We start from the raw sequence: 25,508 nt of genomic DNA, 5'->3' as shown, positions 1-25,508 counted from the left end.
CCCAGCCTCCTGAGTAGCTGGGACTACAGGCATGTGCCACCATGGCAGGTTATTTTTAAAATTTTTGTAGAAATGTGGTCTCCCTATGTTGCCCAATCTGGTCTCCAGGGCCTGCATTTTAACAGCATCCTTAGGTGCCTGTCTATACATTAAAGTTTGAGAAGCACTGCTTTAGAAATCATGCTGTAGAAAGCTTGGCGAGGTATCCACCTGGGGGAAGATGGATGAGGTCGCAAAGGATAATGGACATCCGGGAGGTGGCCTACCCACCATGTCCTGGTCAGGGATGCCCCCAGTGAAGAGGTAGATTCCCTGCGATTGGTGTTTGTCTTTGTCCTTGAAGTCCACTTCCACAGCCTTCCGCAGGGCGCTGAGAACATTCCTGCTGCCCCAACACCGCAGGTTCAGGGCCCACCTGGGGAGGCAGAGATGGCCACGCTGAGGGTCACTGGCCCATGCCTAGGGCATACCTTTTGGGAGTAGGTGAGAGCCTTTGTCATCTCAGACGTGATGGAGTTGATGTCATCACTCTCACAAAGTGAAGACGGCCAGGTGGGGAGAGCAGCAGATAGAAGGAAGCTGTTTTCTGATTTCTGCCCATGGCTGTTTGGGGTCAGGGACTCTAGAGAGCTACTTCCTGGTGGAGAGGGGGACAGAGAAAACAACGCCTGCAAGCCTTCCCTCAGACACAGCCCCACAAAGTCTCTGCCCATCACCTACCGCCAGGCACTTTGTAAATTGTCGTGGCTCATGGGAACCATCTCAGGCCTCCAGCTTTCACTTGTGCTTCCAAACCTTTAAGAAGCAAAGAGAGTTCATTCTTAGGCTGGGGGAGGTCCACTTGGCGGCCCAGCTCTTTGGGCTTTGCAGGCTTTTAGTGGGGACAAAATTCTGATGAGATCCCCTAAAATGTGAGGATGTCACTGGCCTGGGCTAGCCTTGAGATTTCCTTGCAGGTCACATGTCCCAACATACTTCAGCCGAGACATGGCGTGAGCCAGCTTTGGTCAGCTTTCTTTCTGAAGTGTTGAGCTATGGCGTGTGGCCCCATTTAACCTCCGCTAGCATGGCTCCACATTTCTCTTCCCTATCCATACTATAGTTTTTTTTTGTTTTTTTTTTTTGAGACAGAGTCTTGCTTTGTTGCCCAGGCTGGAGTGCAGTGGTGGGATCTCGGCTCACTGCAAGCTCCGCCTCCCGGGTTCACGCCATTCTCCTGCCTTAGCCTCCCGAGTAGCTGGAATTACAGGTGCCTGCCATCACGCCCAGCTAATTTTTTTTGTATTATTAGTAGAGATGGAGTTTCACTGTGTTAGCCAGGATGGTCTCGATCTCCTGACCTTGTGATCTGCTCGTCTCAGTCTCCCAAAGTGCTGTTTGTTTTGTTTTTTTAAATACACGTCTATGTAATCAACAGGATTTGGTAAAGAAAAAAAATACACATCTAGCCTGGGCAGTATAGCAAGACCCCATTTCTACAAAATAAAATTAGCTGGGTATAGTGGCACATGTCTGTTGACCTAGCTACTTAGGAGGTTGAGGTGGGAGGATCACTTGAGTCCAGGAGGCTGAGGCTGTAGTGAGCTATGATTGTGCCACTGCACTCCAGCCTGGGCAACAGAGCGAGACCCCGTCTCAAAAAACAAACAAACCCCCAAATCCAGAAAACCCACATTGTCTCATTTGTCCTGTAAGACAGAATTTAAGATCCTTGGGAAGGGGATTTATACTCTTTATGAATGAAAAGTTGTCCCCTCTCTAGTTTGAGATTAATTCCTCCACCTGGCCTTTGACCTCATCATCACCCATCTCTTCTGAAACTTTGCCCCACAGTTCCACCCTCACATCCACACATTCCCAACTTCTCTCCACTTCCCTCTGCCCCCAGCACCTCTCTACCTGTTTCAGACTCTCTATACTTGACAAGAACATCCTCCTTCCACCGGGAAGCTACTCTATGGGCAACTTCGCTCTTTCCTCTTTCCCCTTGTGGACAAGCTCCCTGGAAACACAATATACCACCACTTCCTCACCTCTTCAACCCATTGCAGTCAAACTTCCACCCTGGGGGTGTTCTCTGGTAGAGATGAACAATGCCCTCCATTCCCCCACCAGTGGAAATATATCCCTATTATCGCTGGATAATAAATCTGGGTTCAAGTGATTCTTATGCCTCAGCCACTGGAGTAGCTGGGATTATAGGCCTGTACCACTGAGACCCACTTATTTTTGTATTTTTAGTAGATGGGGTTTCACCACGTCGGCCAGGCTGGTCTCGAACTCCTGGCTTCAAGTGATCCACCTGCCTTGACCTCTCAAAGTGCTGCGATTACAGGAGTGAGCCACCGCGCCCGACCTTCATATACTCCTTTATAGCAGTGCAGGAACGGACTAACATAGCATCCCAACACCTTTCTCTCTTGTTTTCCTCCCACCTCTCTGGGTTCTCCTTTCCTGTGTTCCTTTGGTGGTTCCCTTCTTCTGCCCACCCTTCAAATGCTGGTATTTCCCAAGTGCTGCCTTTGATTGTCTTCTCTCTCCCCTTCGCATCTCCACAGGTGCGATCCCTGCACTACCATTTATTTCATTCATATAATTAAAATGCTGATGGCTCAAAACCCCTTGTTTCTTGGCTAGGTCTCCTCACTGGAGCTCCTTCTCCTCCTAATGTTCTCCAAACTCTGGAGTGTCTCAGACTCTGGATGTTTAAAACCATCTTTCCCTTCAGAGATCTGTTCTTGGGCATCATCTTCTCTTTACCATTCTTTCACCCCCTACAGCCAGGGACGACATTCTGTAGATTCTAACTCCCCAAAATCTTTTCCATGCACCTTTTTTTTTGAGACGGAGTCTTGTTCTATTGCCAGGCTGGACTGCAGTGGCGTGATCTTGGCTCATTGCAAGCTCCACCTCCTGGGTTCATGCCATTCTCCTGCCTCAGCCTCCTGAGAAGCTGGGACTACAAGTGCCCGCCACCACGCCTGGCTAATTTTTTTGTATTTTTAGTGGAGACGGGGTTTCACCATGTTAGCCAGCATGGTCTTGATCTCCTGACCTCGTGATCTGCCCACCTTGGCCTCTCAAAGTGCTGGGATTACAGGCATGAGCCACTGTGCCCAGCCTCCATGCACCTCTTTCTTGATTAACTTTTATTTTGGGCTCAGGGGTATGTGTGCAGGCTTGTTATATAGGTAAACTCCTGTCATGGGGGCTTGTTATATAGATTATTTCATCACGCAGGTATTAAGCCTAGTACCCATCAGTTATTTTTCCTGATCTCCTTCCTCTCACCCACACCCTCCAATAGGCCCCAGTGTGTGTTTTTCCCCTTTATGTGTCCATGTGTTTTCATCATTTAGCTCCAACTTATAAGTAAGAACATGCTGTATTTGGTTTTCTATTGCTGTGTTAGTTTGCTAGGGATTATGGCCTCCAGCTCTATACATGTTCCTGCAAAGAACATGATCTCATTCTTTTTTATGGCTGCATAGTATTCCGTGGCATATGCGTACCACATTTTCTCTATCCAGTCTACCACTGTTGGGCATTTACATTGATTCCATCTCTTGCTATTGTTAATAGTGCTGCAATATACATATATGTGCATTCGTCTTTATGACAGAATGATTTATATTCCTTTGGGTATGTACCCAGGGATGGGATTGCTGGTTTGAATGGTAGTTCTGTTTTTAGGTCTTTGAGGAATCATCATACTGCTTTCCACCATGGTTGAACTAACTTACACTCCCAACAAGTGTGTAATTGTTCCTTTTTCTCTGAAACCTCGCCAGCACCTGTTATTTTTTGACTTTAATAATGGCCATTCTTACTGGCCACACACTATTTCTTCCATTCACAGTGCCTTGGCTTAAGCCCACTCAACACTAGGGCAGGCAATTGCAAGAGTCAAACTGGTCTCTTCCCTCCGGTATTACATCCCTTCAGTTCCTCCTTCACAGCACTGCTCGAGCATTTGAAGATGCAAACCTGATCGTATTAGTACCTTGCTTGCAATCCTCCAGTGCCTTTATATCCTATAGCACAGGAAACTCATGAGCATGGCCTATATCAATCCTCCATCACCTGTTATTTCTGTCATGCACATTCTCTCCCTCTCACCCCCATATCCATGCTGAACTACCTGATGGTCCCTAAAGCTCTAACATACCTCACGCTCCTGCTCATGCTGTTGCCTCTACCTGGAACACCATTTCTCCCTATCCCATCATTCTCAAGTGCTAGGCAAACACCTACTCATTCATCAAGACTCAGCGGAAGGGGCACTTGCTCCATGAAGATGTCCTGAGCCTACTCCTCACAGGTGGAATGAACTGATCCTGCCACTGATACCTTGCAGTCCCATACCTAGCTATCTACTCATTTCTATAGAAAACACTTAATAGCACTTCTTAACATCCCTGTCTCCCACTGTTAGGCTGTGAGTTCCTCAAGGATGGGTTTTGTGTGTCTTCATGTCCATCTCCCCAGTGCCTGGCACAGGGACTGGTTCATGGCAGATTGTCAATGAAACATTGCTGAATGAATGAATGGGTAGATGAATAAATAAAATTCCTTGTCTATAATGTTACCATAAATATTTTTCTGTAGAGTTTATTAGGGAATGATTGGGCTCTGGTACAGAATAATATCTAATACTAACTGTTGACTTAATAGGTTTAGAAAATGCCCTATTTGGTTTGAGGTTGTATAAAAATCTACTCTTTAAGTGGGTTCCTTTTCTCTCTGTCTTCCCTTGTTAGTTAAAATAGTATGCAATTTTAAAAATTATATATATAGTTTTTATGGCTGGGCTCAGTGGCTCAAGCCTGTAATCCCAGCACTTTGGGAGGCTGAGGCAGGAGGATCACTTGAGGTTAGGGGTTCGAGATCAGCCTGGCCAACATGGTGAAACTCCGTTTCTACTAGAAATACAAAGATTAGCCAGGTGTGGTGGTGTGTGCCTGTAGACCCAGCTACTTGGGAGGCTGAGGTAGAAGAATTGCTTGAACCTGGGAGGAGGAGGCTGCAGTGAACTGAGATCAAGCCACTGCACTCCAGTCTGGGAAACAGAGTGAGACTCCATCTCAAAACAAAAACAAAAACACAAACAAAAACAAACTATATATATAGTTTTTAAATTAAAAATGCTAGATATGTACTATAATTACATATAATATACAATTTTAAAACTATATTAACATTTTAAAACTATATATACTATATATAATTTTAAAACTATACATAAATTTGAAGAAAGTTCAAATCTTCAAAACCTCTCTGATCTTCATTGTATTTAATTCCAAACTATACAGTTTTAAAAATTGCATACGATTTATATATATATACACACACACATAATTAAATGTATATGTATAATTTTTATTTATTAAAACAGAGATGGGGGTCTCACTATGTTGCCCAGGCTGGTCTCAAACTCCTGGATGCAAATGATCCTCTGTCTCGGCCTCCCGAGGTGCTGGGATTACAGGTGTGAGCCACTGCACCCGGCCAAATTTATATATACAATTTTAATTTAAATTTAGAATTGGAATCCTAAATACTTGAAAAGGTGGGGCTTGCTGGAGTCAGGCTGAGGACTGAGACTAAGGCATGGCTGGAGTCCTTCCTTTCCTCTTCTGCCTGTTTTGTCTTGGAAGCCAAATGGGCCAATGGGCTGAATTACTTTATCCTGGTTGATCAAGCAGTGTGTTTTGGGGTCACTTATCACCTTTGCCCCAGTAGGACAGTCCTGTAACCATTTAATTATTCAATGCTTCAAACAAGATCATCCAAATCAGATAAACCGATGGCTATCCTAGGAGGCCGGGTGACCATGACGTCAATATCTGTCGTCTGGCAATGTCCAAAGCCCCAGCATAACGATGACATCCAAACACACACAACCAACCCTTGCCCCCAGGAGCCAGGAGACACGTACGCGATGAGGTTGAAGTAGTCCTTGTTGGATAACTGCTCCTCCAGCAGCAGCCGCAGGGAGTGCTGGATATGAATAATGTACATGGAATTGGTCGCAGAGATATCGAGCAGTACAACCACCCTAAAAGGAAACACGAGCTTTAAGAGGAGAACTGAATCTCTGAGATAATGTTAATTTTGTTCCATTTTACTATTTAAAGTTTTTTCCAGGGGAATTTTGCATGCCAAATTCATAGCTGGCCAAAATCTTCTCTGTGGTTTGAGGCCAACAGAGGTGGGCTTACAATGGTAGATTAATGGGGTCATGGAACCCCCCTTCTCTCCCAAGAGATGCTGTAATGGAATAAAGCCTCATGGTGGAGGTGGTTTAAGGGGTAGGGGCTTCATATAATGATTTTCATAGATTTACTTTAAAGAATTAGCATTCAATATTTTTATAGGTCAGAATATGAATATACATACATACATATATATATATATATATATATATATATATATATATATATATATATATATATATATATATATATTTAGATGGTCTCTCTCTGTTGCCCAGGCTGGAGTGCAGTGGTGTGATCATGGCTCACTGAAGCCTCAACCTCCTGGGCTCAAGAGATACTCCTGCCTCAGTTTCCCAAGTTGCTGGGACCACAGGCACACATCACCATTCCTAGCTAAATTTTTTTTTTTTTTTTTGTGGAGACCAAGTCTGCCCATGTTGCTCAGGCTGTTTTTGAACTCCTGGCCTCAAGTGATCCTCCTGCCTTGGCCTCTCAAAGTACTGGAAATACAGGAATGAGCCACTACACCCGCCATAGGTTGGGGTCTTTGTAGGGAAAGCAAAAACCAGGTGAGCAAGTAACATGAGGAATTAGGTATATCTGGGCCTCTTGGAAAATATTTTTATCTTTTTGTTTGCTCTCTGTTTTAAGATCTCTAGCCTCATTCGTTCTTTCTCTCATTTTACAACTTCAAACTTATATTCCTACCTCCTGCCCCATTCTCATTTTGAGACAGCTATGAATAGCAAAAGAAAATCCATGTGATTTACAGTCAGAAGACCTTGGTTCAAGTTCCACTTCATACCAGCTGTGTGGCCTTAGGCAAGTCACAAAACCTCTCTGATCTTTGTTTAAGTAGTTTAACTATAAACTACTTGTAAGACTCATCATAGGGTTGCTTCAAGAACAAAATTACATAATAGATGTATAGTGGCCAGGTGTGGTGACTCATGCCTGCAATCCCAACATGTTGGGAGGCTGGGGCAGAAGAAACTCTTGAGGCCAAGAGTTTGAGACCAGCCTGGGCAACATAGCGAGACCCTGTCTCTAATAATAATAATAATAATAATAATAATAATAATAATAATAGATGTATAGTATTATAAAATATAATAATTTATAAATGTTAATTCATCAAACAAGGTATGGAATCATAATAATGGCCATGATAGATAACTATTGTTTCTCCCAACTCAGCATCCATTACCTCATCTGGCAACAGCATCCTGATTTTCCTTTGGGAAACACCTCTGCCTCTATCAGTCAATTTGAGTTGAGTGAAACTGAGCCCACTGCAAGCTTCAGGGATAGGCATTTGACCCTGGCCAATCAGAACATCACACCTCTGGCTGGGTGGGAGGATCCATTCATCCATGACCCATTTGCTCTGGCCAGGGAGGAGGTGTGATTTTTTTTTTTTTTTTTTTTGAGACACAGGGACTCGCTCTGTTGCCCAGGCTGGAGTACGGTGGCACAATCATAGCCCACTGCAGCCTTGAACCCCTGGGCTCAAGCGACCCTCCTGCCCCTGCCTCAGCATCCCAAGTAGCTGGGACTACAGGTGTACAACACCATGCCCAGCTAATTATTTTATTTTTTGTAGAGACAGGGTCTCACTATGTTGCCCAGTCTGGTCTCAAACTTTTGGCCTCAAGCGATCCTCCTACTTTGGCCTCCCAAAGCGCTGGGATTGCAAAAATGCTCAGTGACACAACGATGATATTATTGACATCAATGATGGTGGTGGTGACTTTTTCCTCCCCTGGGGGTTCTGCTGAGAGATTCCCAATCCCTAATCTAAGTGATGGCTTCTGATGATACCAACAGGGAATTCATGAGTCAGATAAACGTCATGTCACACATCAGACCCACGAAGGATAAGAACCCTGCTTAGGAAAGGTACCTTTTTTCACAGACAGTGCCCCAAATTCTTCTGCTGGCCAGGGAGAGCCACTCGATTCGCCTCTCGTACATCCGCATAGCTCTGTTGAGCTGTTTCTGCAGAGGTGTGGGCCACAGTGAGCGGCTGCTCAAAGGCTGAGCAACCAAGGGGCCTGAGGGGAAGTAGGTGTACCCAGGTGGGCTTCAGGGAATGGTGTGTCAAGTCCCTGGGAATCCAGGCAGTATAATCATTCCACTAAATCATGGACAAATTCGCCACAAGACCAGGAAGGGAAGAGTCACACGGTATTTCATTGCATCAAATGGGGGAGGAAGGAGATCTTTCCCCAGAGGATTAGAGGCTTTTTTTTTTCTTTTTTTTTTTTGAGGCATTGAGGTCCCTGCTTGGGGAGGAGGTGGCCAAAGCTCCAGGGGGCCTGTAGGTGGAGCACACAGTCCCTCTTTACAAGAGGGAGTTTAGTCAATGGCTTGGTGACTCCATAGCCCAGGGAACCTTCCTCCCATCTCCGCCTCCTGCACCCCATTTTCTGACTGATTGAACCCATCACTGACCTGGTACTCATAGAGGAAGGGTGGGTCCACATGAATGTTCTTCACTGTCCCATCGTGCCATTCAAATTGTATCATTGCCTTCTGTTCTCAGGCATGGGCAGGAGGGTGAGCAGGTGAACAGAAGTACATGTAGTTTAATTTGGGCACTGGTTCTCCAAATCAGGTGCAGGAGAGGGAAGTGGGCTCTGAACACATTCGAGGTTGGATTGAACTCCCTCCCAGAACTCCACCACACACACCCCGCAATGCCACCACCACCAGGTCCATTGCCTTGTCTGGAACTGGAAGTAGAGAGCCTTAGAGAGAGTGATCCCCTGAATGGACCATGCCTGACAGCAAGCCTCTCAGGCTGTCTTCCTGAGAGGCTTTTCTGAACATCAGAGTCATGAAGATATGGTTGGAGGGTTTTAGTAAAAGAGAGCACAGTTGGAGACCTTAAAATATACTGGCCATAGCTTCTTAGGTTTGGAAACCTAGACAGGCCTTCACAGATGCTTTGAAAATCCAATTTGTTCATCTTGTTTTTTCATCCTCCACCAAGTCAACATATCCATCTCTCTCTCACTCCATCCATCTAGTCATTCATCCATGCACTGCTAGACCTACATGTCCCTTACTCCTCTCTCTTCCTGTGTTCCATCTTTCTGCTATCTTTCTATTCACCTATTATTCCTTCCTTTCATTTCTCCATCCTTTCACTCCTACATCCTTCCATCCTTACTTTAATTTCTATTTTCATTCTTTCATTTGTCCTTTATTCCATTTTGTCATCCATCCTTCCATTTTCCATTTTCCCCTTCCACCTGTTCAGATTTCCATCCATTCACCCATCCATTTACCCATCCATGCATCCATGCATCCATGCATCCATCCATCCATCCATCCATCCATCCATCCATCCATCCATCCATCCATCCATCCATCCACTCATCTATTTATCCATCCATCCATCCATCCATCCATCCATCCATCCATCCATCCATCCATTCATCCATCCACCCACCCACCCATCTATCCATCCACCTATCCATTCGTCCATTCATCCATCCATCCATCCATCCATCCATCCATCCATCCATCTATCTACGTTTCCATTCATTCATCATTCTTTTCCTTCTTCTGGCCAACCTTCCTTCCAACTACCTTCTCAGCCATCCAGTAAACATTCATTGATTTCCTACTCATACTAAACATGGGGGATAGAGAGTTAGAGAAGAGTGTTCCCTCTTTATACTTCATACTTGATGGGGATTTAAATATGTAAAAATTCATGCATTAACCCTTTATGGGAGCAATAGCAGAAGTCTGCATTAGGTACAGCAAGGACATAAAGACAGCAAGTCTGTCCTGTCTGAGTTGGGAGGAGAAAACCTTCATGGAGGAGGTGACCGTGGTACCTGATTTATCCCTCTTGCCCCATCTCCCGAGTTCAATTTTTCAGATCTTTGAAAACCAACAGCTACAGTGGATTTGATGTGCATTCTAGGGTCCTGGGTGGGAAGCCTGAATCCCTGGTGATTCTTATTGCCAGAACATTTAAGAAGGTGGGAAAAGCCACCAGGGAGCTCTCCTGCAGAGGACTGGAGAAAATGATGAATCTGAATTACCTCATGGATAGTCGATGATACTGTTTTCTGGAGAATAGGTACAAATTCCTCCACAGGAGAGAATGCGTTGGGTGCCAGGACCTGATACAGACTTAATTTCTTGGCTGAAAAAATAAATTCTGAGGTTGTAAGCACTGCCTGGGATGCTCCAAAGGGTTCAAGCCTTTTATTTTTTTGAGACAGGGTTTTGCTCTGTCACTCAGGCTGGAATGCAGTGGCACAATCGTAACTCACTGTATCCTCAAACTCCTGGACTCAAGGTATCCTCCTGCCTCAGCCTACCTGAGTATCTGGGACTATAGGTGTATGCCACCACGCCCAGATAATTTTATTTTTTATAGAGATGGGGTCTTGCTATGTTGCCTAGGTTGGTCTCAAATCCCTGGTCTCAACTAATCCTTCCTTCTTGGCCTCCCAAAGTGCTGGGATTGCAGATGTGAGCCACTGTGCCCGGCCGGATTCAAGCCTTTTAGTCAGTCACCTGTTTCCTGGGTTCTGCCCTCTTTGGAGATTTACCTTTCAGACCATTGACCTTAAGCCACTCTGCAGAAGTCTTGTCCAAGTTTGGAAACTCAATGGTGAGAGGAGCGTCATGCTTTGGGGGTTTAGGCAAGAGGCTTATGAGTAGCCCATTTGCAATTTCTGTGGAAATCTAAATTAAATGAGAAAGCCCTCATTACATAATCATATTTTAGAGCTGAAAAATCCTCAGTCTTCACCCTCCACCCAGTCAACGCAAGTGGAGCATCTTAAACACTCCATAGTAGATTAAAGGTAGTTTTGCCTTTCCCTTCCGTCATCCCCTCCCCTTCTCTGGAGATTTCTGGAATTTCCAGGGGAAGAGGGAGGAGTACCCAGCAACTCGCTTGCTCTCACAGTGGCCTATGCTCCCGGCTCCCTCCCTAACCTTACCGGGAAGATCAGCACCACGGACTCCAAAATGACAGGTCACCCCTCCATGCTTTGGAGAACTAAAAACTCCTGCAGCAAATCACTTAGTGAGCCCTGACATGGCCACCCTGTGGCCACATTTACAAAGTAAAGAACTGAGGCTCTGAGAGGTTAAATTACATAGTGAATGTAGAAGTAAAACATAGAACAGCAAGTCCCAAACTTCAGAGATTTGAGCACTGCCTTCATGAATTTTGCTATATCTGAGTACTACTGTATTATTATATTTTAAGAATCAACATGTAACATTAAAGCTTTTTAGTTATTAATTTTCTTTAAGTTTAAAAATTCAATCCCTTTCACAATTTTAGAAAGAAGATCTATGACGACCATAATGAGCTAGTTTGAAATAGATACCATTTAAAAAATATATTAATCCATGCACCACATAAAATCATCTTGCAAACTACAAGTAGTACATGCACTTCATTTTTGGAAACTCTTGGCAAGGTTTTGGGCCTTAGACCTGGGTTCAATCCAAACTCAATCTATTTCTATCTCTGCAATCTTAGGCAAGTTATGTAACCTCTTAGCTTCGGTTTCCTCATCTATAAAAAGTAATAATATACTTAACTCAGACTGTTGTTAAGATAAAATATTTAAATAATTGAACATTGTGCCTATCTTATAACGAGCATTTAATAAATGAGAACTACTATAATTCTTTTTTTTTTTTTTGAGATGGAGTCTTGTTCTGTCACCCACGCTGGAGTGCAGTGGCACTATCTGGGCTCAATGCAACCTCTGCCTCCTGGGTTCAAGTGATTCTCCTGAGTCAGCTTCCCACATAGCTGGGATTACGGGTGCCTGCCACCACGCCTCACTAAGTTTTGTATTTTTAGTAGAGACAGTGTTTCACCATGTTGGCCAGGCTGGTCTTGAACTCCTGACCTCGAGCGATCCACCTGCTGCAGCCTCACAAAGTGCTGGGATTACAGGTGTGAGCCATCACACCTGGCCAAGAACTATTATAATTCTAATACTAATTGTTGCTATTGTATTTATACATTTTAAAAATTCTTTTTTGAGACAGGGTCTCGCTCCGTTGCCCAGGCTGGAGTGCAGTGGTGCTATTATGGCTCACTGCAGCCTCGACCTCCCAAGTTCAATCATCCTCCCACCTCAGCCTCCTGAGTAGCTGGGACTACAGGCACATGACATCGTGCCTGGCTAATTTTTTAATTTTTTGTAGAGACGGTGTTTTGCCATGTTGCACAGGCTGGTCTTGAATGCCTGGACTCAGGTGATCCTCTGGCCTTGGCCTCCCAAAGCACTGGGATTTCAGGTGTGAGCCATGGCTGAGGTGAGAATGACTCTCTTCAAGACAGCCTGTTCTGGGTGGTTGAGGTTTTCATGATTCTCCAGACTGGGGGTAAGGGAGGGGAGTGACAAGACAGAGGGGGTGGCAGGAGCCTGCTGATCTTTCTCTGAGATAAATTTTACAGTTAGTAAATCCACCAGGATCTTTCTGGCACCATGGTGGGCCCACCCAGCCCACCCAACTCAGAGCTCTGGGGTGCAATGAAGGGTGGGCCTTGCCTTGTTTCGATTTTAGGAAGTGACGGGCACCGGCAGCTGTGCCGTCTATGAACAGGTGAGAAAGGGGAACAAGGCCAGCTGAGTGCTGCTGGGAGAAGGCCCCAGAATTGGCACTCACACCACCTACCTCCTCCATGGTGCAGGTGAGCGCCTCACAGGGGCTGCTGTGCCTCAGGGCTTGCATGTGGCTGAGGAGGCTCTGGGCCTTCTGAATTTCTGCCAGGAGCTCATCCATATCCCGGCTGGTGTAGAGCTGAGGGTGGCAAGAGCAATCAGCCAGCCAGAATCACTAGGCTACCTGCAGAGGCCAACCCAGGAAGGGGCAAGCAGCCAGGCCAATGCCCAGGCAGAGGGGCAGACTCTCTCCACTAGGCCTTATAAACTGCTACCCATGTGCCAGGAAGAGCCTGCAGACATGCTGTGCTCCATTTGTGCAACTGACCTGCTGTGTTTTAAAACAATTGAAGAGTTTTCTAACTGTAAAAGTATAAAGAAACACTTTACGTGCACTAGGATGGCTATAATAATAATTATTATTTATTTATTTTATTATTATTTTTAGAGAAAGGGTCTTTTTCTGTCACTCAGGCTGGAGTGCGGTGGTGCAATCATTGGTTACTGCAGCCTTGAACTCCTGGGCTCAAGTGATCCTCCTGTGTCAGCCTCCTGAGTAGCTGTGACTACAGCCATATGCTACCACGCCAGGTGAATTTTTAAATTTTTTGTAGAGATGGGCTGTCACTATATTGCCTAGGGTAGTCTCAAACTCCTGGCCTCAAATGATCCTCCTGTCTTGGCCTTCCAAAGCACTAGGATTACAGACATGAGCCACCATGCCTGGTCAAGTCACAGGTTTTAAGATAAAATATTCCTTAAACCAGTCAGTTTCAGTCATTTACTTTACCTTTCTAACCTCTGTAGTGTGAGTCACCTACAGAGAGAGTCCAGATGATGAGGTATCAAGATAGGGTGCTGCCTGAGTTTGGCTCCCTGCTATGACAAGCAGGGACCTTGTGACCTTTGAATTCACTTGTGAGATGCAAACACTCATTTACTCATGGTTATTAACGGTAGGCAAGACACAGACTGGGAGCGACCAGATGATTGCATTCTTAATCTTCCAAATGGATCTACACACATGTTTGCTAATCGTTGCCTCCCTTGTGAACACAGGGTGGCTGATGTCTAGTTATTAACTGGGACAAGGACAGTAATGGATGGATCGGTACAGAATGGATTGCTCATTTTGCTCTGCAGTGGGTCCCCTGCAGTAGCAGGAGTTGATCTAGGAGAGAAAATCAAGGCAATTCAGACTCAGTGCTTTGCGGGGAGCAGAGCTAGGCTGGGGCCTATATTAACGGCAACTGGAGAGTGATTGAGGATTCTGCAGGCAGGGTTTTAAAAGGCCTCTGGGCTCCCAGGCATGCAATCAATGCATCATACAGGCTGACCAAAGCATCTCCTGTGACTTCAGGTTGTCCCTGTTCTTCCCACATATTCATTCTAACCCGATTTTACCTGTGTAACCTCATTGAATACAGGTGGGGACAGGGAGAAAAGGAGAAACAAGTGTATAGTATGGTCCTGGCCCAGACCTCCTGGGTACAACCTTGGAGGCAGACAAGGAGAGAAGAAGAGGGGCCACGTGTTGCCAGAAGGGCTTACCTCCATCTTTGGGCTGTAGCAGTGGTAGTGGCCCCTAACAGCTTCTGCAAGGTTCTTCAGGACAGCCTGCAGGGATGAGGCCAGGGTCAGCCCTCACTAGGGTAACACCAATACTCCAGTAAGCCTTCTCCTTGACTGAACCTCCCAATTAACCGAAGCTTCCCATTTTACCAAAGGGAGAACCAGGCACAAGGACAGGGGCATTTTCATCCACACTCGGGGGCCTGTCCAAGCATGAGGCCTCAAAGGCCAGCCCAACTGACTACCACCAAAGCCAAGGGACATCTCAGAGAATCTCGGGCACTCACAGGGGGCATCTGATCATCGCAGCTGTAGGTGATGAAGTGGATGATGAGGTCTCTTCCCATGGTGGACTGCTGGATGTAGTCGGACAGGATTTCAGAAGGCTGATCTGGGCTGGGGACAAGGCAGAAAAGTGGACACCCCAGGTCAGATCACTTTGAGAACATTTCAGAGCACAATGGCAATTCCCAAGGAACATCTACCCACTCTTAACTGGCCACCTGTGTCCCAGGTCACCTATGCGGGATGCAGGGCTAGGTGGACTGCAGGCCTGGCTGCCCTGCCTCCTCTGCAGATGGGTGGCCTGTGACTGCAGTCCTTCCCTCATGTGTGTGTGTGAAGAGTCATGGTTGATGATCTTTTCTTTCTTTCCTTCTTTCTTTTCTTTCTCTCTCTTCCTTCTTTCCTTCCTTTTCTTTCTTTTCTTTTCCTTCTTTCTTCTTTCTTTTTCTTTCTTTTTTTTTCATTTCTTTCTTTTTCTTTTTCTCTTCCTTCTTTCCTTCCTTCCTTTTTTTCTCTTCCTTATTTCCTTCCTTTCTCTTTTCTTTCTTTCATTCTGTTTCTTTGCCTTTCTCTCTTTCCTTTCTTTTTCTCTCTCTTTCTTTCTCTCTCTTTTTCTTTTTCTCTCTCTTTCTGCCTGTGACTGCGATCTTTCCCTCATGTATGTGTGAAGAGCCATGATTGATGATTTTTTCTCTCTTTCTTTCCTTCCTTCCTTCTCTCTCTCTCTCCCTCCCTCTCTCCCTCTCTCTCCCTCCCTTTCCCTCCCTTTCCTTCCTTCCTCTTCCTTCCCCTCCCTCCCTCCCTTCCTCCTTCCTTCCTTCTTTCCTCCTTCCCTCCCTTCCTCCCTTCCTCCCTTCCTCCCTTCCCTCCCCTCCCCCTTCCCTCCCCTTCCCTTCCCTTCCCTGGGTCTCACTCTGCTACCCAGGTTACAGTGCAGTGGAACAATCATAGCTTACTGCAGCCTTAAACTCCTGGGCTCAAGCAATCCTTCTGCCTCAGCCTCCCAAGTAGCTGGGACTACAGGTGCACACAACCATGATCAGCTAATTTTTATCTTTTTTTAAGAGATAGGTTCTCACTGTGTTGCCCAGACTGGTCACAAACTCCTGGCTTCAAGCAGTCCTCCTGTCTTGGCCTCCCAAAGTGCTGGGATTACAGGCATGAGCCACTGTGACCGGCCAATCTTTTCTCAAACAGTGGTTTGGTTCTTCAGTTCCTTTTGTGTAGTATGTCAACTGCTTAGGAAAGAAGACCTACCAGCTTCTCATGATGACCACCAGGGAATCCAGCCCCTTGAGAGTGAAGATCTTCTTCAGAGCTTGTAGCAGGTTGCTGCCTCCATCAGGCTGCAGTGTCTTTACCCAGAGCTTAAGTTCCTGGAGGCTGGGGGGAGACAACAACGGCAACCTAATTATAAGACTTTGTATTTAATTTCATTTTAATTTCTTTTTAGAGATAAGGTCTGGCTATGTCACCCAGGCTGAAGTGCAGTGGTGCAATCATAACTCACGGTAACCTCGAACTCCTGGGCCCAGGCGATCCTCCTGCCTCAGCCTCCCAAGTAGCTGGGACTGCAGGTGTGTGGCATCCTGCCCGGCTAATTTTTATATTTTATGTAGAGGGCTGGGCATAGTGGCTCATGCTTGTAATCTCAGCACTTTTGGGGGCCAAGGTGGGTGGATCACTTGAGGTCAGGAATTCAAGACCAGCCTGGCCAACATGGTGAATCCCATCTCTACTAAAAATACAAAAAAAATTAGCCAGCTGTGGTGGCACATGCCTGTAATCCCAGCTACTTGGGAGGGTGAGCAGGAGAACTGCTTGAACTCCAGAGGTGGAAGGTTGCAGTGAACTGAGATTGTGCCACTCTCACTGCGCTCCAGCCTGGGCAACAGAGTGAGACTCTATCTCAAAAAAAAAAAAAATTATGGAGACATGGGGGTCTCACTGTGTTGCCCAGGCTGGTCTTGAACTCTTGGCCTCAAGAGGTCCCCCTCCCTAGCTTCCCAAACAGCTGGGATTATAGGTGTGAGACCCTACACCTGGCCTGTAGTATTAGGTACCAGGCCCAGGACAAATATTAGCTCATTTAAACCTAATGATAACTTGTTGAGGCAGTACCTTTATTCCCATTTTGCAGATGAGGAAACTGAGTTAGGACTTGCCCAAGGTGATAATGCAAGCAACTTTTAAAACTGAGATTTCAAACCAGGTCTGACTCTAAGATCTGAGCTTTTAGAAATTGTGCTATGTGAGGGTCTGGGGCTGAGTTCCTTCTTCCCCATGGCTACTCTCTTGGGAGCCAGCCCTCAACAGGAGGCATGGAGTTAATTCCGCGACCCTAAGAAGGCTCTAAGAGAAAGCATTATGGCTGTGTGGCTTATGTCCCACGTGGGTTGGGGTATACACCACTGGTGAGAAGAAAAATAACTTGATTCTTTCTTGGCTAAAATTTTGCACAACACTAGTGAAAGAGGTCTGTTCTTTCTACTTCAAAAAATCAAAAATCTGAAAGAGAAAATCTCAGTGTGGTGCTAATAAGTTCATCTTTCATGATCATAACTGTCAAGTCTCCTTTTTGAACAGCAAGAACAAGTCCCAGGTCTAGCGCCTTCTCTAGCCAATAGATTTAAGCTGGAATTTAAAACCATTGTTTTTCTCTCATTGTATTTATTTATATGGCTGCTTTTTTTTTTTTCTCAAAGCCATTAAAGAAAGATATATGGTTGCTTTCTAATTATAGAAATATAATTACATGATTATAGAAGTATAACCATGCAAGTGATATGAACTTCTCAGTTATGGTATTGATAGAAAGTTTCCTTCAGGCCAGGAGCAGTGACTCATGCCTGCAATCCCAGCACTCTGGGAGGCTGAGGGAGGACCACTTGAGGCCAGGAGTTCAAAACCAGTCTGATCAACATAGCCAGACCCCATCTCTACAAAAAAGGAAAAATTTAAAAAATTAGTTGGGCACACCCTTGTTGTCCTAGCTACTGGGGAGGCTGAGGCTGGATGATCATTTGAGCTCAGGAGATAAGATGGCAGTAAGCTATGATTGTACCACTGCACTCCAGACGTGACAGAGCAAGACCTTGTCTCAAAACAAAACGAAACAAAACAAAAAAAAAAACAAGTTTCTTTCAATAAAAAATAAATAGAATTGAAGTAAAGAAAAATCAACAATAGTACACATGGTAGGCCGGGCACAGTGGCTCACGCCTGTAATCCCAGCACTTTGGGAGGCCAAGGAGGGCGGATCACTTGAGGTCAGAGTCCGAGACCAGCCTGGCCAACATGGTGAAACCTCGTTGCTACCAAAAATACAAAAAAAAAAAAAAAAAAAAAAAAAAAAAAAAAATTAGCAGGGCATGGTGGAGCACACCTGTAATCTCAGCTATTTGGGAGGCTGAGGCAGGATAGTTGCTTGAACCCAGGAAACGGATGTTGTGGTGAGCCAAGATCGCACCACTGCATTCCAGCCTGGGTGACAGAGTGAGACTCCATCTCAAAAATAAAATAAAATAAAATAAAATAAAATAAAATAAAATAAAATAAAATAAAATAAAATAAAGTAAAATAAAATAAAACAAAACAAAACAAAACAATAGTACACATGGTAAAGATATGACATAGGGATATGACAAGAGAATTCTAGGAGTTCCTGAAGATGCAGAACTTTTGGCTGCCATCCATTAACAACCCAGGGGTCACTGCTCCACCTAAAGTGGAAATCAGAGTACAAAATGCTCTCCTTCACCAAAATGCTCTCGTTCATTGAGTACCTGGCACTAGCCCGGTACATTGTTTTCATTTCATCTCCATAACAGTCCTGTGAAGAGTGGGTAGGATTGGCCTTGTTTTGCAAATGAGAGAGTTAAGGGACTTGTCAAGAACACGCAGTGACTGTTGGGGTTGGGATTCAAAGCCAGAGGGCCAGAAGTGGGCAATTCTCTATCTAGAAGGGCTCTTCTTTACAGCTAGTGCTGGCGAGGGGGCCTCCCTCCTAGAAATCTAAGCACATGCTTTTTTTTTTAACTTTTAAATTTTTTTTGGAGACAGGGTCTCTCTCTGTCACCCAGGCTGGAGTACCATAGCTCACTGCAGCCTCGACCTCCCTCCCAGTCTCAATCAAACCTCCCACCTCAGCCTCCCGAGTAGTTGGGACTATAGGCACATGCCATCACACCCGGCTAATTTTTAAATTTTTTGTAGAGATGGGGTCTCACTGGGTTGCTCAGACTGGTCTCAAACTCCTGAGCTCAAGCGATCCTCCCACCTTGGCCTCCCAAAGTGCTGGGATTATAGGCATGAGCAACTGGCCCTGGCCAAAGCACGTGCATTTTTCTGGGATCTGGAATCCAATCCTGGCTTTGCTGCATTGGGCATCTTCCCTAAGCTGAGTCTGCATTTTCTCATCTGCAAAATGAGGATAATAATCCTATTCCATGGGGTGGCTATATATACTAAATACAATCATCCATGCAAAGTACCTAGTATGGCAACCAACACATGGTGGGTGACTGAGGACATTCCTTTCATGGAAAAGAAATTTCTACTCACCGGATAAATAGAAATTCTTACATACCTCCTTTCTATCCCTCAAAAAAAACCCCAGGCTAGAAACCCCCAACTAAAGGACATCCATGCAGTAGAGTACTATGTAGCCATTAAAACAAATGAGGTAGATTTGTATGCATTGACAGAGAAAGAGATTCAAGACCAGCTAGAAAGCCAAAGCACAGAGCAGTGTTATATAGGTCCTGTTTATGTCAAAATAAGAAGGTAAACACATAGATGCATATGTGTGCAAATATTATTTGTGGAAGTGATATAAGGAACTATTTTGGGCCAGGCACAGTGTCTCACATCCGTAGTCCCAGCACTTTGGGAGGCCAAGACTGGAAGAGCACTTGAGGCCAGGAGGTCAGGACCAGCCTGGACGACATCGCAAGATCCCATCTTTACAAAAATAAACAAAATGGCTGGGTGTGGTGGCTCATGCCTGTAATCCCAACACTTTGGGAGGTCAAGGTGACAGATCACTTGAGATCAGGAGTTCGAGACCAGCCTGGCCAACATGGTGAAACCCTGTCTCTGCCAAAAAATGCAAAAGTTAGCTGGGCATGGTAGCGCATGCCTGTAGTCCCAGCTACTTGGGAGGCTGAGGCATGAGAATCACTTGAACCCATGGGGTGGAGGTTGCAGTGAGCCAAGATTATACCACTGTACTCCAGCCTAGGCAACAGAGACCCTGTCTAAATAAACAAATAAAAAGGTAGCAGGGTGTGGTGGCACATGCCTGTAGTCCCAACTACTCAGGAGGCTGAGGTGAGAGGATTGCTTAAGCCCAGGAGGTCAAAGCTGCAATGAGCTATGATTGTGCCACTGCACTCCAGGTTGGGAGACACAATGAGATCCTGTCTTTAAAAAAAAAAAAAAAAAAAAGAGGGGGACTCATTTGCTATTATTTATCATCCTTTCATACTGTTGGAATTTTTAAAAACATGTATGTCTTATTTTCACAATAATAAAACTATCTTTGCTAGTTTGGGGGTAAAAACGGGTCTTGTGGTCACCTTATCTGTCAGTTTATGAACTGCTGCATGGCCATCTTTCCAAAAATTGTTTCTGCTTTTGTGAGTTGTCTCTTTGTACTCACTTATCTAGTAGTGTCCTGGGGTTTGCAGTTGAATTATTCAATAAAGACTCTGCTGGTTAGGGAGGAAAATGAAAAAGTCAATATCACCGTCAGGCAGGAAAGCCACTCACACAGAGGCGCTGACTTCCATGGGGTCCGGCCAGAGGGACCTGGCGTTGGTGCCAAAGGACAGGACAAATAGCTTTTCCTTGTGGCTCAGCTGCTCATCGATGAGGCTCTGTTGGACAAAAGGACGTCACTGGCTCCCATAGCCAGGGGAATGTGGAGCCTGGCTTTGCCTCTCTCGCCTTAGCCGGCCCCTCTGGGCTGGGTCTGAGCTGTGCTGAAATATGGTTGCTTGAGGCTGGACTTAGCAGCCAGCCCCAAGCCAACATTTGCTTCCCACCTGCCGGGCCTCCTGTGGGTGGGATGAGCATCTGGGCTGCCATCTCAGTGTGCTATGGTTGGCCCCTTGGCACTTACCTGTGGCACCTGGAGAGGGAGGACAGAGGTCGGGGCAGTGGTTTCTCTCTAAGGCATGTGAGCTGGAGATGGAGCTGGTGAGTATCCATAACTTCTCCCTCTTCTTCCTGGCCAGCTAGAAATTCCACCTGTATGCCACCCCATGAGCTCTGCCCTGGCTAATAGTAGACCACTCCACCTGAGGGATCTTTGGAAACTCTGTCCTGAGGACTTGTCATGAAGGGGGAGATTGCTCTGCAACCTGTCCCCTGACATCCACTGAGACCAGGAACAGGGAACAAGTCTGGAGGACAGCCCCACACTGAGCCTCATAAAGGCTCTGCAGGACCTGTACAAAATACAACGGGCTGTTGCTGCCATGGTACCCATAAGAAAATAGCCTGTCCACACCACATCAGGCTGCAGAGGCTTTTCTCCAGGCCAGACTTCTCACTGCACACTTATGAGAAGACTTCTCACAGAGCACTTCACTTGTACAAGCTCCTTTTACCCTTATGGCAACCCTAGGTAGTCACTGTTATCATCCCCATTTTACAGAGGAGGTAAGTAAGACACAGAGAGATTAGTTAACGCAGTCACATGGCCTGGAATTGGTGGAGGTGGCTGGGATTTGACTCCAGCCATCTGACTCTAGTTCTTAGCTTCTCCACTATGGATGTGAGTTGGGGATGGAGCAATGGGCAACACCAGCCTGTTCACTGCTCTCAAGCTAGAGCTGGTGAGTATCCAATGGGAACCATAACTCCAAAGAAACCAGAATAGCTCCTCCATCCAGAAAGGGCCAGAAGCCCTGTGCTGTGCTATGCTATGCAGGAGTCTTCACATCCTCTTTCCAGGGAAACATGGGAGCTCTTGAGTCAAAGTCTAGTTGGCAGGTACTGTCGTGGTGAGAATACTGGAAGTTCACACTACAACCGAAAATGACTCTGTGGTTGGGTTTTGTAGAATTCAACATAGTTCTCTAACCGTAGGTGCTAATTAAGTGTGAACTGTTCTTTATAAGACACCCTATCTTGCATTTGCTATAAACAGGCTAGTCAGCAAGCTCAGGAAGGAAAGGCTGGGGGTGGTGGGTGGTTCCAGGTGTTTCAGTGCGCCAGACAGACTTACCATGAGGTCCTTTTGGAACTCCTCTTTCTGAGGGCCACTGCTGACGGCTGACACATCTATGAGGATGCTGACTCTGGCCCCTTTGATGAGGCCAAATGCCTAAAACCAAAGAGGGCATTTGGAAACAGCCAGTACAAGTCTGTGCGTCTCCTACACTGAGCTGCTCTGTGCGATGCAGTGATGCGAACACTTCCCTCATCCCTAACAAGCAGCAGCAGACAGAAACCCCATTTTACAAGGGAAAAGCAAAACCCAATATCATGACTTCAACTCTGGGCATGACTGCTCTTATTTTGTGGCAGCCCCTTCTTTGTAAGTTTTTTCCCCTTATATTTCTTGTCTAATCTTATGAAGTAATACATGGTCATTGTAGAAAATCTGGAGACTGTAGAAAAGCACCCTTTGTTTGAAGATATAAAATTTGATGGCTATTTATATTAGCTTATCTGATTTAATTTCTCTATATCCTTATTTATTTTTTGCCTACTCTACCGATCAAAGGCAGATGTGTTAGGTTCACCAGCTGCAATAGTATCTCTGTGAGTTTCTAATTATGTTTCTTGTTTCTTCTTTTTGAGATGGGGTCTTGCTATATTTTCGAGGTTGGTCTCGAACTCCTGGGCTCAAGCAACCATGTGCCACCACATCCAAGTTTCTAATTATGTTTCTAAATGGTATTATTACTCTACAGTTATTACTCCTTGACTTATGATGGGGCCACGTCCTGATAAACCCATCACAAGTGGAAAAATCATAAGTCGAACCGTTCTAAGTCAAGGACTGTCTGTATTACTTGTCGATGCTGTTTGATTCTGCACATAAATGTTCATCTTGTTAAAGCTGCATTGTGGATTGGAACTTTCATTCATATGAAACTGATAGTTCTCTAGGGACAGTAGGTTCCATTTGGTGTTTTTCCTTAAATCCTACTTTATTGGATATCTAATTTTCCTGTTGAATTCACTCTTCTGCTCTCAGAGAGTATTTTATATCTTCTCTTACACCTGCAGCACTCCCTTTCTGTACTCTCCCAGCAAGTGATTTTGCCTCCAATTTTGCTGAGAAAACAGAAACAAATTGGAGAGAATTAAAAAAAATCTTTCCATGCAGAGTCTACTGACCTACCAGCCCATAGCCCTACACACTTCACCTTTTTCCAGTTAAAATGCATCTAAGGCCAACCAGCAACGGTCTAGGCTAACCTTTGACTTGCATCACTGGATCTTCTCTTGCTAAATAGGAACTCTGCTTCTGTGTCATCCCTTCTCCTGGATCATCCATTCCTATTGATTGTACAACTTCCATCATCATACGAACAGGTTATAATATTGCCCATCTTAAAAAGGATATAGACCTCTCAGGATGCCACCTCTCCCTCCTGCTGCTGTTTCATTTTTCGGCTCTCCATCTTAGCCACACATCCTTACCTCCCGGGGACCATTCAAGTTAGGTTCTCACCTTCCTATTCCTCTGAAACCACATGTATCAAGGTGATCAATGACCTTTGTCTTGCCAAGCCCAAGGGTTAAATCGAAATTCTCAACTTTCTCGAACTCTGAGTAGCATATAGCACAGTTTGACTGTGTCAAGAGTTTAACAAGTTAAAACACTTTGTACATGTGTCTTCCAGGACACCACATTTTCCCACTTTCCCCTCTCTTCACTGCCCAGATTTTCTTAATTTCCTTTCCTAGAGAGTCCCTCCTCCTTGTTCCAAAGTCACAATACTTGCGTGCCCTAGGAACTTGCTTCTGAGGGTGTGGGTCATGGGCCGACAGCATCACCATCCCTCAACTTGTTAGAAATGCAGTCTCAGGTCCCACTCCAGGCTTACCTAATTAGAGTCTTTATTTTAACAAGGGCTTCCAGGTGCGCAGTGGCACAATCATAGCTCACTGCAGCCAGGAACTCCTGGGCTCAAGTGATCCTCCTGCCTCAATCTCCTAAGTAAGCTGGGACTATAGGTGTGCGCCACCACACCTGGCTATTTGGTTTTTTAATTTTTTTGTAGAGATAGGGTCTTACTGCATTGCCCAGGCTGGTCTTGAACTCCCGGCCTCAAGTGACCCTCCAGCCTCGGCCTCCCAAAGTGCTGAGATTGCAGCCACGAGCCATCACGCCTGGCCACTCTCTTCTTTATCTACCCCAGGGTTTGCCAGCTTTGGCACTACTGATATTTGGCACTATTGACATTTGGGCTGGATAATTATCTTTTGTAGGGAGCTGTCCTGTGCATTACAGGATGGTGAGCAGCATCCCTGGCTGCTGATAAACTAGATGTAGGTAACAACCCCTCTCCTCCAGCCATGACAATCAAAAATGTCTCCAGACATTGCCAAATGTTCCTGTGGGGCAAAATCTCCCCTGGTGGAGAACTACTGTTCTTTGATCACCTCCTCAGTGATCTGAGTGTCATGCCTTTGAATACCATCCAAACGCTAATAATTATCTGAGGTCCATCTTCAGATTTCTCTTGGAACTTCAGACCTGTGCACCCAACATCCTGCTCCGCTTCTCTGTCTGGAAGTCTACTAAGTCCCTCAGGCTTCACATGTCCAAAACAAGACCTCTTGGTTTTCCTTCTCAAGTCTGTTTCTCCCTCAGCCTTCCCCATCTCAGTAAATGCCATTCAACACTGGCCCAGGTGCTCTGGCCCCAAACCTATCTAATCCATCGGCAAGTTCTGCTGGTCCTACCTTCCAGCTGTGCGTTGAATCTACCATATATCATTCTGTCGACCCTAGAGCTTGAGTCTAAGCCTCCATCGTTCTCACCCAGTGCAGTTGTCCTGTTTCCACTTTTACCCCCTGTATAGTCAAGTTATGCAGCAGCCAGTGTGATTCTTTTGAAACTTGTCAGATCAGGTCACTCCCCGGCTTTATTAAAGCCTTTATCTTTGGAATCAGGCCCTCCTGGACTTCAACCTGCTCATCTAACCTTGTCTCCTTTCTCCACGTAGCTCACTCTGTGCTTGCTGCACTGGCCCATGTGCTGCTTCTGGAACATACCAAGCTCATTCCTGCCTCAAGACTTTTGGACTTGCTGTCTCCTCTGCTTGGAACATTCTCCCCAAAATATTGGCAGGGTTCACCTCTGCACTTTCTTTAGGGGCCTTTTCAAATATCTCCTCTTTAGAGTAAGTATTCTCAACCATTCCATTTATTTATTTTTTATTTTATTTTTGAGAGGGAGTCTCACTCTGTCTCCCAGGCTGGAGTGCAGTGGCATGATTTCAGCTCACTGCAACTCTGCCTCCTGGGTTCAAGCAATTCTCTTGCTTTAGCCTCCCGAGTAGCTGGGATTACAGGCGCCCATCACCATGCCTGGTTAATTTTTGTGGTTTTAGTAGAGATGGGGTTTCAGCATTTTGGCCAGGCTGGTCTCAAACTACTGACCTCAAGTGATCTGCCTGCCTTGGCCTCCCAAAGTGCTGGGATTACAGGTGTGCATCGCCATGTCTGGCCTCAACCATTCCATTTAAATAGGCCTTCTGTTCCACTCTCGGTTCCCTTACTCAGCTTTGTTTCTTTTTAC

At 45.5% G+C, this 25,508-nt stretch overlaps 1 non-coding gene across 1 annotated transcript in view; it reads right to left on the bottom strand.

Moving 5' to 3' along the window:
* The window catches only part of LOC101926296 (von Willebrand factor A domain-containing protein 3A), a 62,718-nt gene that overhangs the window by 23,703 nt on the left and 13,507 nt on the right, over positions 1-25,508 (bottom strand). The window contains exons 7-19 of the transcript XR_006694821.3: positions 21,975-22,073; positions 20,513-20,619; positions 15,998-16,123; positions 14,743-14,851; positions 14,435-14,500; positions 12,897-13,022; positions 10,796-10,931; positions 10,280-10,383; positions 8,673-8,753; positions 8,122-8,216; positions 5,939-6,058; positions 721-795; positions 271-415 (exon numbers count right to left, since the gene is read on the bottom strand). This is a non-coding gene — a transcript (von Willebrand factor A domain-containing protein 3A). The remainder of the gene's footprint in view (positions 1-270; positions 416-720; positions 796-5,938; positions 6,059-8,121; positions 8,217-8,672; positions 8,754-10,279; positions 10,384-10,795; positions 10,932-12,896; positions 13,023-14,434; positions 14,501-14,742; positions 14,852-15,997; positions 16,124-20,512; positions 20,620-21,974; positions 22,074-25,508) is intronic.

Source organism: Macaca fascicularis, chromosome 20 (assembly GCF_037993035.2).
Source record: "Macaca fascicularis isolate 582-1 chromosome 20, T2T-MFA8v1.1".
Lineage (NCBI taxonomy): Eukaryota > Metazoa > Chordata > Mammalia > Primates > Cercopithecidae > Macaca > Macaca fascicularis.
Note: the sequence above shows the minus strand (reverse complement) of the source record. Positions and strands in the feature narration are given on the sequence as shown.